General features: G+C 39.7%; 1 protein-coding gene across 2 annotated transcripts in view; it reads left to right on the forward strand.

Annotated features, from left to right (window-relative positions):
* The first annotated feature begins 1,191 nt into the window (after window positions 1-1,191).
* CDC42SE2 (CDC42 small effector 2) overlaps window positions 1,192-15,060 on the forward strand; it is a 99,911-nt gene continuing 86,042 nt past the window's right edge. The window contains exon 1 of one of the 2 annotated variants that reach the window (XM_079771759.1): window positions 1,192-1,306. The gene's annotated coding sequence lies outside the window, so the exon portion shown is untranslated. Of the gene's footprint in view, window positions 1,307-13,668; window positions 13,765-15,060 lie in introns of those variants that run through there. The other variant, XM_079771758.1, reaches the window with a different exon arrangement.

The raw sequence follows: 15,060 nt of genomic DNA on the forward strand, positions 1-15,060 counted from the left end.
AACAAGCAAAGAATCAAAGACTGGATAAGAGGTGGGATGAAGGTAAAAAGGGATGTTGTCATCTGTATCTGCCTTTCTGAGGGGATCGCCGGACATGGTATTGAGAAGTTCGGGGTCCTGTGTCCATGCCCGTGCACACGTCACACTGAAATCTGCTGAGATAAAACAACTGGACAAGGAGAAGATAGTGTGCCATCTGAGGCCAAAACAGGATTGTGGGGTACTCATCTGCAATAGACACGCACCAGAAATGTAAAGGCAAGTGCAGTGATGTGTGAGTCCTCACCTCCATTCATTTCGTTTGTTTTAGATTTCATTTATCAATATCTCTGGTTCCTTTGATTCAGGTCATTATCAAATAATGCAAATAATAACTAGCATATTAATAACTTATAATGCGCAGACACTGTTGTTAAATAGTTAAAATGTGTCAGTTTCAAGTAGGGACAATTATTGTTCCTTTACAGATGAAGAAACTGAAGCCGAGAGGCTAGATAACCTGACCCTGCATACAACCTAGGCTTACAGACGCCAAAGCCTGTGTTCTCACCTAATTCTAGAATCCTCCATCTCGGGACTAGGGACTTTTGGGTTGCTAAGAACTGAACTCCTTACCGATTTTATGTGTGTGTGTGAAAAGTTTGTTTTATTTTTGCATTATAAGATTCTATACCAATACTGAAATTTGATTAATTGAGAATTTCTTATCTACACAGATGTACTAAATAGAAAAACTTAGCTACTCTTTCTTACGAATTTAAACAATTTCTGGTATAAGTCATGCATGTGAGCATTATGTGATGATGAGTCAGAGCTGTTTGAAAGGGTTGGGAGTGATACACTGCTAATATTGCTAATTATCTTATCACTAAAGTTATAACCTTACACAACATTTATTGTAAATATTCTTCAGGGAGAGTTTGGTTATTTAAATGATTTCTGACTTTGTGTATGCATTCAAGTCAAGGGTGACTTGCCATGTTCTTTTCAATACTAATACTTAATAAAATATTATATTCACACAATTCACCTACATTCCTCTTTGTCAATTTATTGATTTTAGTGATGGGTGGGTAAGAGGAAGAGAGAGAGAAACACCAGTCTGTTGTTCCACTTATCCATGCATTTCCTGATTGATTCTTGTATGTGCTCTGACCAGGATCAAACCCGCAACCTCAGTGCATCAGATGACGCTCCAACCAACTGAGCTACCCACACTGTTTCCATCTCCTCCCACCCCAACTGATGGGAAGTAGGATATAAAGAGGGCTGCAAATAGAGAAAAATGAAGAACTCATTTTTACAGGTAAGTAGAAACATTTTCCTCTCTATTTTAGAAATTGTTTGTAAAAGTCAGAGGATATTCTGTTAGGCATGAAACTTCTCTATCCTGCTAGTGTGCTCACACAAGAGAATATACACAGTGGGGTCCCAGTTCTCATTTCTTTTGTATTTTGCATTTGTAGTGCTGTGCTTGGCATAGTGGAGAATGTAAATGCATATTGACTTGCCTGGGTGTGATGGTGAATTTATATGTGTCAATTTAACTGGCTAAAGGATGCCCAGATCGCTAGTTAAACATTATTCCCGGGTGTGGCTATGAGGGCATCACCAGAAGAGATTAGCATTTGAATCATTAGACAGTAAAGTTGCTCCAATTGTTCCTGCTCTCTAGCCCATGGTATTAATTTTTCACTCTCCATCAGCCTACTAAGCATGCTATTATTTCTACTGTCTTTAATAAAATGAACAAAAAACTCCTTTTGACATGCTCTCCCCTCCATCTACTGCACAATATCTTTACAATTAAACTCCTTAATAGCCATCATAAATTCTGTCTCCAATTTTTCCCTTCTAACTCTCTCCCGAACCTATTCCAATAAGGCTTTTGCCCACACCATTCCACCAAAATTGTGCTTGTCAAGACCATCAAGTGACCTCATATTGATCATGACAATGGTCAGTTTTTAGACCTCCTCTTACCTGACCAGCAACATTTTATGGTATTGATCACTCTCTCCTCCTCGGTGCACTTTCTTCCCTGGGCTTCCAGTATACTGTACTCTTTGGGTTTTCCTCCCACCTCCTGTCTCTGGCTGACTTCGTCTCCTCTCTCCAGCCTCCTATGTTGAAGGACCCCAGGCTCAGTCCTGGGCCCTCCCTTATTTTCTATCCATACTTACTTGGTTGTTCACTGACACCTAGGACCAAAAGTTCCAGAGGTGTCCAGGACCGTGGCAGTACTTAATTGCCAAAGACAAGGTGGGTGTGGTTAAGGTAATGGACAGCAGAGCCAAAGTAATAACTCAGAACAAGTCGACCCATGGAGATCTTTGGTGTTGGCTAATGCGCATGGTGTCCCTAGGTCTGAATTGGATAGGCAGTCTACCAAAGTCTTGCTTATTTAGTATAGTAATTTAGTGTCATTTACATTTAGTATAATTTGAATAAGCCTGAAACTCTAGTTCAGAGGAGCAGAAGTATGGCTTGAATCACAATAGAGAGTCTTGACCCCTGGAACAATTTCCAGACTTGAGCCAATTCAATGAGAAAGAAACATTAATCCTCTGCCTCCTGCATGCCCCTTACTGGGGATCAAGCCTGCAATCTGGGCATGTGCCCTGACTGGGAATAGAACCTGCAACCTCCTGGTGCATAGGACAAGGCTCAACCAACTGAGTCACACTGGTCGGGTTTTTATTCTTTTAAAATTAATTTACTTTAATTTTTAAAATAACTTGAAAGAAAATTAGTTTGCAGAAATATTTTTTATAACTAACTTTTTGAGGTTGCTTATCCTCCTCTTTATTGGGTTTTTGTGGACTGTAATCTAATCTCCTACATTTTGTCATGTTTACTGTGTATCTTGAGTGAGTGTCATTTTTTTATTGTGAACCTTGAGTATGGAATTTTGAGTCCATTGTTGAAGTAGCATCCCTATAGAGCAGTGTTGGATTAGCTACTGCCAGGCACCCTGGGTGTTTTTCATTGGGGTCCAGCACCAGTTTAATATTAATGTCTCAGCTGGGCATTCCCTCACCATAGGGGTAGAATAAATTCAAATTCCACATCTGAGAGAGGCTTAACTTTAGGTTTTGTTACTCAGTGGGGGAGTGGGGATCTCCATGCCAGAGTCCTGCTCAGTGCAAACTTCCTCAACTCCTCTGTGATTTGACAGAGTTTTTCTACTCAGAGGAGAAACCCTTGCACAGGCCATTGCTTTTTATGGGAAGTACTAGTATCAGTTCCATATCTCTGCTTTGAAAGGTTAAAGACTGTAGGTTATGTTCTCCTATGATTATTAAACCCCAGTCTCAACATTTGTATTCAGTAATCTGCCTTAGTATCAGTTGAAATCACAAAACAAGTAACCTAGATTCTTGTTTACCATTCCCACTTTAGAATGGACTTAACTTTCATTTCTGGCACCTGGGGAATTTTTCTCTCTTATAGACTTAGTTGCAGATTTTTATATATTTCTTTATGTTTTATGCAACATTTTTCTGAATTTCAAACTTAATGTTATGAATTTTTATTATGTTCTGTATTAGCTCAGAATCTAAATTACTTTTCCATTCAATTCTTTTATTCATAAACATAGCAGTATCAGGTTTCTCTACTCCTAACGTTCCTTTGTATGTTTATTTTTCCTGGTTACTTCTCAAACTGTAAATCTAATGTTTACTGACCATTTATTTTAGGACTTTGTAAAAGCTATCAGGAAAGTATGTATGAATATATATATATTATATATATGTATATATATTATGTGTATATATATTGTGAGATGCAATCAAGCATAACAACCTTCTGTAGATAACTCTTAACTCTAGGCAAATCTTACTCAGAACTTAAGTGAGATTCTTTAAGATAAACATCCCTGTATTGTGAGATCATACCCTTGTTTACCTGTGATCTCATGTTATGCCCTCTGGTTTATAAAATTTTGAATAGCAGCAATTCCTGTTTTAACAAAATCATGGTAAAAAATATTGTCTATTATGTTATCTGATTTCCCTTAAACATCAAAGGGCTTATGGTAAATTTGTCCTAAAGTTAGTTCTGGAAAACTCAATGCCCATATCAATGATTTTGTATGCATTTTCATGTCAGAAATGAACAATATATGCCATAATGTAATTCATTTTTGCCTTTATTGCCAGGGAACATAAAATCTAAACCAGTGTTTTATAAAATATAAACCAGTGACAATAAAAAATTTCTGGTGCATGCTAGATAATTTCTACACAGCCCACCCCCTCCCCCCAAATTTCCTTCATTTATTTTACATTTTTTCAAGATAATAAAATTATGATCTAATTTTGCATGGCACTTTGTTTATAAGTTGTGATATTAATAATTCATTAAACATTGTTAATATTATATATTTTATAATATATAAATTTATATTTTATTCTAAATAAGTTTGTTTTTCCATATTTCATACTTCAGCTCTCAATTTATATATTCTTAGCTTTCTATACTATGCACTTTCTTTTCTCTACTAATCACAACTATTTCTTTAGATTTTGTCATATGCCACACATGATCTAAGATTGCTAATATCATTTTCACTTTGCAGAAAAGTCAACAATTTGTAGTGCCTTTTTATTCTGAATTCATTTTTTTTGTTTTGTTTTGTTATTCCTCCCCCAAGGATATTATCCCATTGATTTTTAAAGAGAGTGAAAGGGAGGTGGAGAGACAGAGAGAGAGAAACATCAATGTGAGAGAGACACATCAATTGGTTGCCTCCCCCATAGCTCTGGCTGGAGCTGTGGTACATGCCCTTGACCTGAATTGAACCCACGTTCCTTCAGTCCATGGGCTGACGCTCTATCCACTGAGCCAAACAGGTTAGGGTACTCTGAATTCATTTTTAAGTCATTTTCTCTGATCTCAGAAAGCATATTGTCTTTTCCCTTTACAGGGCCACTTTGCCCATGTCCCTTGATCTACCCTCTTATCACCTCCCAGACCATCTCATCATTTATATCTTCTTTATTTTCAATCTTTTCATATCTGCTTTGCTGACCTGATCTAAAAGCTCTCACAATACCTGAATCTTCTTCAAGAATTTCCTCCAATGTCATCTTCTCAGTAAAATCCACCTTGACCACCACCCCTTTAAAATGTTGACCCCTCTCTCCTTTCTATTCCTATTACTTTTTTCTCTTTAGCATTAATCTTTGATATATATGCATAGATATATAATCATGTTTTTTACTATCTCTCTACTTGACATATAGTAGGCACTCAATAAACATTTGTTGAATGAATAACATTATTGCTTTTCATTTTTCCAATGTAATGTAAGCATAATATCTTATTAGATATCCAAGTTTGATTTAGCTTGAAATCCTCCCATTTATACATCACACAACTATTTTTTACTTCCTGGCATGCATTTATTTTATTTAAGTTTTTGTTTCCATAGTGAAATCTAAAGGGTGGGTCGTGGCTATGAAAAAAATGTTCAGTAAACAGAATTGGCCCTAGCTGATTTGGCTCAGTGGATAGAGCGTTAGCCTGCAGACTGAAGGGTTCTGGGTTCGACTCTGGTCAAGGATATGTACTTCAGTTGCAGGCTCTGCCCCAGCCCAGGCCCTGGTCAGAGTGTATGCAGGAGACAACCAATCAATGTGTTTCTCTCACATCGGTATTTCTCTCTTTCTTTCCCTGTCTCTCTAAAAATCAATGGAAAAATATCCTCGGGTGAGGATTAAAAAAACAAACAAACAAACAAAACAAAAACAAAAAGAAAATAGAATTGAATTCTGGATTTTTTTTCCTTCTGCCTCAATACTACCTTCTTCGAAGTGATAATAGTTGTGGTACATAAGCCAAAATGAGTCTCTTTACACTTCTTCTTGCTTATTATATAATTAAGGTAAGTTGTCTTCTGAAATTAATAGCTGAGAATTGTAAATTCATTGTTCATATATTCTTTCTTGAAAGAGTCTATATATTTTTACAAGAAGGTTATCATTTCTAAAGTTTTATGACTCATTTCTTAGCTTTCTTCTTTGAGTTTCACTGCAGTACTAATGGAACAAATGGATCTATTGTGCAGAAAAGTAATAGATCAGGTCAGCAAAGCAGAGTCTACCTCATGCAGGGCCAGTTTCATGGGTGAGCAACCTCTGTCGTTGTGCAAGGTCCAACACTCAGAAGGACCCTGAACTTGGCTTACTGTTCAGCTATTGTTGTCTTGATATTCTTAATATTTTTTAAAACAAGAAGCTCCACATTTTCAATTTGCACAGGGCAGCACAAATTATGTGGTTAATCCTGATCCTAGAACTTGGTCATTTCTAAAGCAAAGATTCTTGGTGAAATGAAGAGGTTCTGATGTCAATAAAAAGTTAAAGCTCCTCAGAAATTAAGTTTGTGTTTTGGGTTAGCCCAGGAGGCTCATAATCTCAGTCCCTGAGAAAGAGGACTTTGATCTAGGAACAGTTGTTCTATATTGTCTGAGCTGGAGTTCCTGCTGCCCAGGCTCATATCTGCAGTGTATGCCTTTAAAGGAGCCACACATCCAGCAACAACAATAGAAGCCAGAAAACAATGGAGTTATTCAATGTGCCGACTAAAATGGCTTTCACATTAGAATTCAACAAACTCTTATTGTTTTGAGTGGATATCTTGAAATTGAAAGCAAAAGAATGGAAAAAATTATATCATACAAATACTAACAAAAAGGAAGCTGATGTACTTTAATGATATCAGGCTCTAATACTACTAGAGATAGAGAAACATTTCATAATGATAAAAGGTCCCGTTCCAATTTCTGAGATATAAATTTCAAATTTGTATGGACTTAACATGGTCCCCACATTTAAAAGGCAAAAATTGACTCCCGACCAGTGTGGCTCAGTTGGCTGAGAGTCATCCTATGTACCAAGAGGTCCCTGGTTGATTTCCAGGCAGGGCACATGCCTAGGTTTCGGGCTTGATCCCCAGTAGGGGACATGCAGGAGGCAACCAATCAATGATTTTCTTTCATCAATGTTCCTCTCTCCCTCTCCCTTCCTCTTTCTCTCTAAAGTCAATTAAAAAAAAAAACATATTTAAGAAATAAATAAATGAAATGAAAAAATTAACATAAGTACAAGTAGAATTAGACAAAATTATAACCAGAGTGGGTGATAAGAAGACACCTCTTTCAATATTGATATAATGAACAAACTAAAAACATGAAAAAAGTAAAGAAAATCTAAACAATGTGATTAGCAAGCTTGACTTAAAGGACATATGGTGAAAACTGTATTCACACCTGCAGAAAACATTCATTGCAAGCACACAAAGAACATTTTTAAAAATTGAAAAGGTGTCTAAAGCCCCAGAGGGGTAAGGCCAAGGTGTCTGCTAACCCAGAAGTGAGTGGGGTGGCCACAGGTTTCCATGATCCCAAGATCAAGAGAGGCTCCTGAGGAATCTGCTCCCAGCCTGGAGAGGTTAGGTCACAGCCGCAAGATCTACTGGTCCTCAAAACCTAAAACAAGCAGGTCACCCTGCAGAACAGTGGATTCATTGGGAAAAGGAAACTTCAGGTAGTTTCCCCACCAGAAAAACAATCAAAGTGAATGTGTATTCTTTATGGCTAAAGCTAGGGATCCAAAATTATGAGGTGGGTGGGGTAGGGTGGGCACGGACCATAATAAGGGACAGCAGGAGCTGTTCCTATAGTGTACAGAGAAAATGTCAAAGAAAAGCCAAGGTATTGGCTATACCAATGGCTCAGAACTGCAACCAGCCTGATAGGCTGATACGAAAGCCTGGAATGTATCTCACTGCTTCTGTGGAGCAAAAAACTACAAACAAGCAAATAGGCTGATGGGAAAAACCCAGAATGGAATACGAAAATTATGGGAACAGGAAAGAAAGGACAAGGTTTATGTCAGTTCCCAACTCCTCTTCTCCCAAAGAAGAGACCCCAAAATGCTCAAATTTGCTGGATACCAGAGCTTATAGTAGTTATTTCTATTTGAGGGGTGTTTTTTGTTGTTGTTGTTGTTGTTTGTTTTTTTGTTTTTTGTTGTTGTTGTTGTTTTTGTGTGTGTGTGTGTATGTTTATTTTCTAATGTATTTGTGTTTGGTCTGTACTGTGCTTACAGTTCTTTCATCAGTCTCCATGATTGATATGGATGCTCCAGGAACAAGGCATGCTGATTGTGTTTATTCATTGTACCCTTGTGGGTGACTTCTATAACCATTAGCCAGATTTGTGGTCAAGAATAACCTGTTCTTCCCAAGATTGTACGTTGAAACAATGTGTTATACCAACAAGAAGAAAAACACTTGGTTTTCTCATACAAGACTTAACATATAGATTCTTGTCCACTGCTGTTTCCTTGTATAACAGGCCTGACATTGGTAGAAGTCAACAGTGTTTGGTATACTTACTATGGACAACTGAGGCTTAAACAGGAGAGTAACTGTCATTCGTCTCATACTGCAGTGGTTCCTAAATTTTGCTGTATATTAGAATCACCTGGAGGGATTTTTTTAAACTCGCAATACCAAATGAATTTTCATATATATATTATATGAGCCTTTACTTTTTTTCTTCCTGCACCAGCTTTTAACAGTAAAATTTCTTTAACAGCAGAACTTACGACATTTACATTTAACCACAAACCTGATTTAATTTTGTTCTATTCTCCAAGTTAAAAGAATTTAATATTGCATACTTTGTCCTTTTTCTATAGTTTCCTCATTTATCTCTCAGTTGATTGAAAGTGAAGAACTCATGGGAATTATATTCCCTGAATTCTTCCATATTCAGAATTGTATTTATATTGCTCTTATACCTGAGAAGCAATTTACTGAGTATAAAATTCTTGAGTCACACGTTCTATCCTTGAGGACTTAGAATTCTTTGAGGACATTATTCTACTGACTTCTAATCAGGGCTATGAAGAAATATGAAACACAAACTTTGAAAATCTTTTGCCTGGCAAATCAGAGTTTTCTTTCTTTATCTTTGATGCTCAATAAGTTTCTTGCTAGGATATGTTTCATGTTGGTTAGTTCATAGTAGAGTCAAGTTACCTTTTATATGGAGAAAAAGTTTTCTTGATTTATGTCTTTAAATATGTAAGTTGATCCTTTCTGGGGGAAGGGTTCATATGTTTGAGGACACTATTTATATTTTGGATCTACTTTCTCATCTTCCTTAATGTGATTGAGAGTTATCTGTAGATAATCTAAAACAAACATCATTTTAAAAAATTTATTGATTTTTGGGAGAGGAATGGATAGAGAGAAACATCGGTTTGTTGTTCCACATATTTATGCATATGTTGGTTGATTCTTATATGTACGTGCCCTGACCAGGGATCAAACCCACAGCCATGGCATATCAAGATGATGCTGTAATCAACTGAGTTACCCAGACAGGGCCAACAAAAATCATTTTAAGGGGGAAAATATTAGAAGCATTCTCTTTAAAAACAGGAATGAGACGATTCCTCTATCATTTTTTCTATTAAATCTTACATTAGAGGTCCTAACCAGTGTATAGGCATAAGGTTTGGTGAGAAGAAAATAAAATGGTCATTATTTGTGGTAGATATTGTTTACAAAAAAAACCCCAAAGTAATCTACAAAGTAACAAAATATCCAATGTAAGACAAAGTCAGTTGCATTCCTATACTAACACTAAACAACTAGAAAACATAATTAAACAGAAGAAACTATTTACAGTAATATTAGAGAATATCAAGCCCTTAGGAATAATCTAACATAAGATATTCAAGACTTCTTTAAAAAAAAGTTTAAAACTTTGTTAAAAATATGAATTATAACAAATATACCACACTAATGTGAGATGTTAATAATAGGGGAACTTTGGGGTGAGGGATGAGAGCTACATGGTAATTCTCTGTATCTGCCACTCAATTTTTTTGTAAACCCAAAACTACTAAAAAAAAGTCCATTAAATTAAAAAATGTACTTTAAAAATGCATATAGATGTAATAAAACTATGTAAAAATAAGTGAAGATGCAGGGGTGGATAAAAGTAGGTATATAGTTGTGAATATGTGAAACACAGAGTTTGTTCTTGTATTATTATTTATTAACTAGAGGCCCGGTGCATGAAATTTGTGCATGGGGGTGTGTGTCCCTCAGCCCATCCTGCACCCTCTCCAATCTGGGACCCCTCAGGGGATGTCCCCTGGGGATCAGGCCTAAACGGGCAGTCGGACATCCCTTTCACAATCCAGGACTACTGGCTCTCAACTGCTCACCTGCCTGCCTGCCTGATTGCCCCTAACTGCTTCTGCCTGCCAGTCTGATCACCCCCTAACCACTCCCCTGCCAGCCTGATCGATGCCTAACTGCTCCCCTGCCAGCCCGATTGCCCCTAACTGCCCTCCCCTGCCAGCCTGGTCACCCCTAACTGCCCTTCCCTGCAGGCCTGGTTGCCACTAACTATCCTCCCCTGCAGGCCTGTTCGCCCCCAAACGCCCTCCCTTGCTGGCCTGGTCACCCCTAACTTCCCTCCCTTGCCAGCCTGGGTTACCCCTAACTGCCCTCCCCTGCAGTCCTGGTTGCCCCCAACTGCCCTCCCTTGCAAGCCTGGTCCCTCCCAACTGCCCTCCCCTGCTGGCCTGATGGCCCACAACTGCCCTCCCCTGCCGGCCATCTTGTGGTGGCCATCTTGTGTCCACATGGAGGCGGTCATCTTTGACCACATGGGGGTGGCCATCTTGTGTGTAGGAGTGATGGTCAATTTGCATATTACCTCTTTATTATATAGGATTATTGTATTATATTTCATATGAACAGGGAATAACACTATACCTATTTATCAGAATTCTTAACAAATACATGACTTATTTTAATATTTTGTATATCTGTATTATTGGTTCACAATTTATCAGTTAATGGAATACAAAATTAGAATTGAAATTGTTTCTTGGTGGGCAAAAGAATATGTTGGGAAGGTCTTGCTGGAGCAAGAAACTGTAATTAGCCTCTTTAGTCCTTTTCACCTTTCTAAACCAATACGTCACTGTATAGATCATTCTTTATAATAAAGGTAATTATTTTTTAAAAACCACACACAACAAAGCAAACGTTCATCTTTTCCCCATTTAAGAAATTCCCATTAACTTGTCAAATGATCAAAATGTTAACTTCCCCTTCCCCCAAATAAGTTAATTTTCTTTCTCTCTTAAGACATTTGCCTCTTCTAAGAATTTCTCATAATTTTTCTCTTTAGATTTAACCTAGAGTAGAATATGCAGTTCTATGTGTGAGAACAAGAGCAAAGAGGAAAAAAAATGTCTAGGAAACAATAAATGAATAGCAGAATAAGTCATGGAATGGAATTGATATTGCTCATTGAATTTCATATGTGTGCCATTATCCTATCTAATAAAGAGGGAATATGCTAATTGACCCTCACACCATCGCAAAGATGGCAGCGCCCACAGCCACAAGATGGTGGCGCCCAGTCCCCTCAGCCCCGCCAGGATGGCAGGCATGCACCTGCCTCTGGAGCCCCCCAGTCCCTTCAGCCCCCCAGCCACCCAGGGCCAGCCCGAGGCGCAGGCAAACCACAGATGGCGGCTGCCCAGCCACCCAGGGCCCCCTGAGGCTCAGGTAACCAGGGCCAGACAAGGCTTGCGCTGCCGGCAGTGGCAGCAGCAGAGGTGTGATGGGGCGTCGCCTTCCCCTGATTGCCAGGTCACCTCCCGCCTCTGAGGGCTCCTGGACTGTGAGAGGGGGCAGGCCGGGCTGAGGGACCCCACCCCCCCTCCAGTGCATGAATTTTCATGCACCGGGCCTCTAATTGTTTATAAAAAGATAATTCTAGTTAATAAAAAACTGCTCAGATCAATAAAAAATTAACTAGGAAGAAATTAACCTCTATAATACTGATGATTTCTTAAAAGTAAAGAGATGAACATGAAATAATCATGTAAGTACTATATTCCATTTTAATTTTTTCATATACTGCCCTTTATGAATGAACTAGAGGCCCGGTGCACGAAATTCATGCACAGAGGGGGGTTGTCCCTCAGCCCAGCCTGTACCCTCTCCAATCTGGGACCCCTCGAAGGATGTCCATCGGGATCGGGCCTAAACGGGCAGTCGGACATCCCTCTCACAATCCAGGACTGCTGGCTCCCAACTGCTTGCCTGCCTGCCTTCCTGATTGCCCCTAACCGCTTCTGCCTGCCAGCCTGATCACCCCCTAACCACTCCGCTGCCAGCCTGTTTGCCCCCAACTTCCCTCCTCTGCCGCCTGGTCACCCCCAACTGCCCTCTCTTGCAAGCCTGGTCCCTCTCAACTGCCCTCCCTTGCAGGCCTGGTCCTTCTCAACTGCTCTCCCTTGCAGGCTGGGTGCCTCCCAACTGCCCCCTCCTGCTGGCCATCTTGTGGTGGCCATATTGTGTCCACATGGGGGCAGGATCTTTGACCACATGGGGGCAGCTATATTGTGTGTTGCAGTGATGATCAATCTGCATATTACTCTTTTATTAGATAGGATAGAGGCCTGGTACAGGGGTGGGGGCCAGCTGGTTTGCCCTGAAGGGTGTCCCTGATCAGGGTGGGGTTCCCTTGGGGCGTGGGGTGGCCTGAGCGAGGGGCCTGTGGTGGTTTGCAGGCCGGCCATGCCCCCTGGCAACCCAAGTGGAAGCCCTGGTATCTGGAATTTATTCTCCTTCTACAATTGAAACTTTGTATCCTGGAGTGGAGCCAAGCCTGGGGCTCCCTCCATGGCCGGCAGCCATTTCTGTTGGGGTTATAATTGAAACTTTGTAGCCTTAAGCGGGTGAGCCCGGCCAGGGTGTGCAGAAAGCTTTGCTTCCCCTGTTGCCGGGGACAACCCTGGCCTGCTCTCTCAAGCTCCGTTCTGCCGCCATTTGTTTGAATTTGTTTACCTTCTATAATTGAAACTTTGTAGCTTGAGTGGAGGCTTAGGCCTGGCCAGGGCAGGCGGAAAGCTTGGCTTCCTCTGTTACCTAGGAAACCGTGCTCTCTGTGGCTGTAGCCATCTTGGTTGGGTTAATTTGCATACTCGCTCTGATTGGATGGTGGGCGTGGTTTGTGGTCGTGTTGGAGGTATGGTCAATTTGCATATTTGTCTATTATTAGGTAGGATGCCACCTGGAACTTCTCAAGGAAGTAATTGAAGCAAGAATATTTTTAAGTTCAAAGGTTATATATGATGCATTAATGATATGTCCATATAAGCTTTATTCTTAAATCAACATCATTAGTACATTTTGTCTTTCTGCCTATTATTGTCATCTTCTAAATAAAGCCGTACTCCGTAGTATGACCTAGTCTCTTTCTGCAGGTCCAGCATCATTTCCTCTCCATGCCCATGTGTACCCTTCTCCAACCCTGTACTCATCCTCCAGTTCCCTAAGGGCACCACACTCCCATCTCTCCCTGATTTCTTACATGTTCTTTAATGCCAAAAAAATCTCATCCTTCCTTTTATTTTTGGATAATTTCTCTCAAGCACCTGCTCTTTTAGGAATCCTTTTTGGATCTCCACAGGCTGAGTTAAATACCCTGCCCTAGAACTATCTCTATGATAATACTCAGCAAACTGTGCCCAACTTCCTCTTCACACTAGAGTAATGCTGGAGCCGGAAGCTGTGGTGGCAGCATCTTGATGCAGCAGCTTCCTGACTAGCCCTAGAGCCAGAGCAGGGGCTGGGCTGAGTCTTGTGGCTGCATGGTAGAGGCCAGAGAATGAAACATGCATCCCAAGGCCACGCTGGCCTGAGAACAAGGTAAGACCAAGATTTGTATTCTAAATGGGGGTCAGAAACAGAGAATAAGCAAGATGTTGTGGGTAAAAGAGGCAGAACCTGGAAAGACTTCAGAGGCAGAGGGATGTCAGAGGTGCAAAGAGCTGCTGAAATCCTACAGCCTTGTCTTGCTGGTTTGCCATTCTTTTTACCATTCTCCATCCCCACCCCAACAGCTTAGGTGCCTAGGTTGTAAATCTCCCCTGCCTGCGTTGGGGTCTGCCACTCGGTAGGTAAGCAGCATATATTTGTTGAGTTGAATTGAGCCCTATGAACCATACTTTAAAGACCATTCTTTAGAACCTCTCACAAAGGACACTTTTCTAGGCAACCTTCCCTCATCCCCACTAAAAGGATTCTGTTCTTACAGATATTCATTGTATACTTTTTGGTATCTCTTTCAATATTCCACCTTGTGTTACACGTTTTTGGATGTGTCCTATTTTTTCTACCTGAGCGTATTTACCCTAGGGCCAAGGTCACTGCCTGAACCATCTTTGAAGATCCCAGTAGAAGTATCACAGCTTTTGTGTGAGTCTTTATGTGGCTGCTGTGCATTGCTCCTATTTCCCGCAAGTTCTGGTTTGCTTTAGTCCTAATTCTCACATAATGGAGATGTTGTCTTAGAAAGGAAAAACAAGCTTATGTAGACTCCACAAATCTAGTCCAATGTCTTCAAAGGAAAAGCAAAGGAAATAAATATATAATCCTCTACTAAAGTTACTTTAAAAACTAATGTGTATTCTTTTGTGCAAGATAGGTTTTTGTTTAACCTAGCTATCATGGTTCCTAGAATTACTTTACTTTGGCTATGTAGCTCTGATTTGTGGTATGTTGTGGAATTTGAAATTGGAAACCCATGTACCACTTATACCCTGATTCCCTGACTGAAGTGTGACTCACCGTAACTAAAAGATGGTAAACAAAGCAAAACAAAAGAAAACCATTTGGGTTTGGTATGTGCCAGAGAGTGGTGTGTTTGAATGTGTGTTCTCATATATCCATAATTATCTATTTATCACCTAATTATACTTGTTTTATAATTAACAAAGAGCAAAGGAGAATGTATCGAAATATTTATTTGGAGGTCTAGTGATGAACTGTCCAATGCCAGAGCCACTAACTACATGTTGCTCTTGAGCTTTTGAAACATGACTATATAGAACTGAGATGTGCTATAAGTATAAAAAATACAAACAATTTTGAAGGCTTAGTTATAAAAAGCAAAATATATCAATATTATTTGATATTGATTGCATGTTGAGATGACAATATTTT

The sequence above is a fragment of the Cnephaeus nilssonii genome, assembly GCF_951640355.1.
Source record: "Cnephaeus nilssonii genome assembly, chromosome: 5".
Classification (NCBI taxonomy): Eukaryota; Metazoa; Chordata; class Mammalia; order Chiroptera; family Vespertilionidae; genus Cnephaeus; species Cnephaeus nilssonii.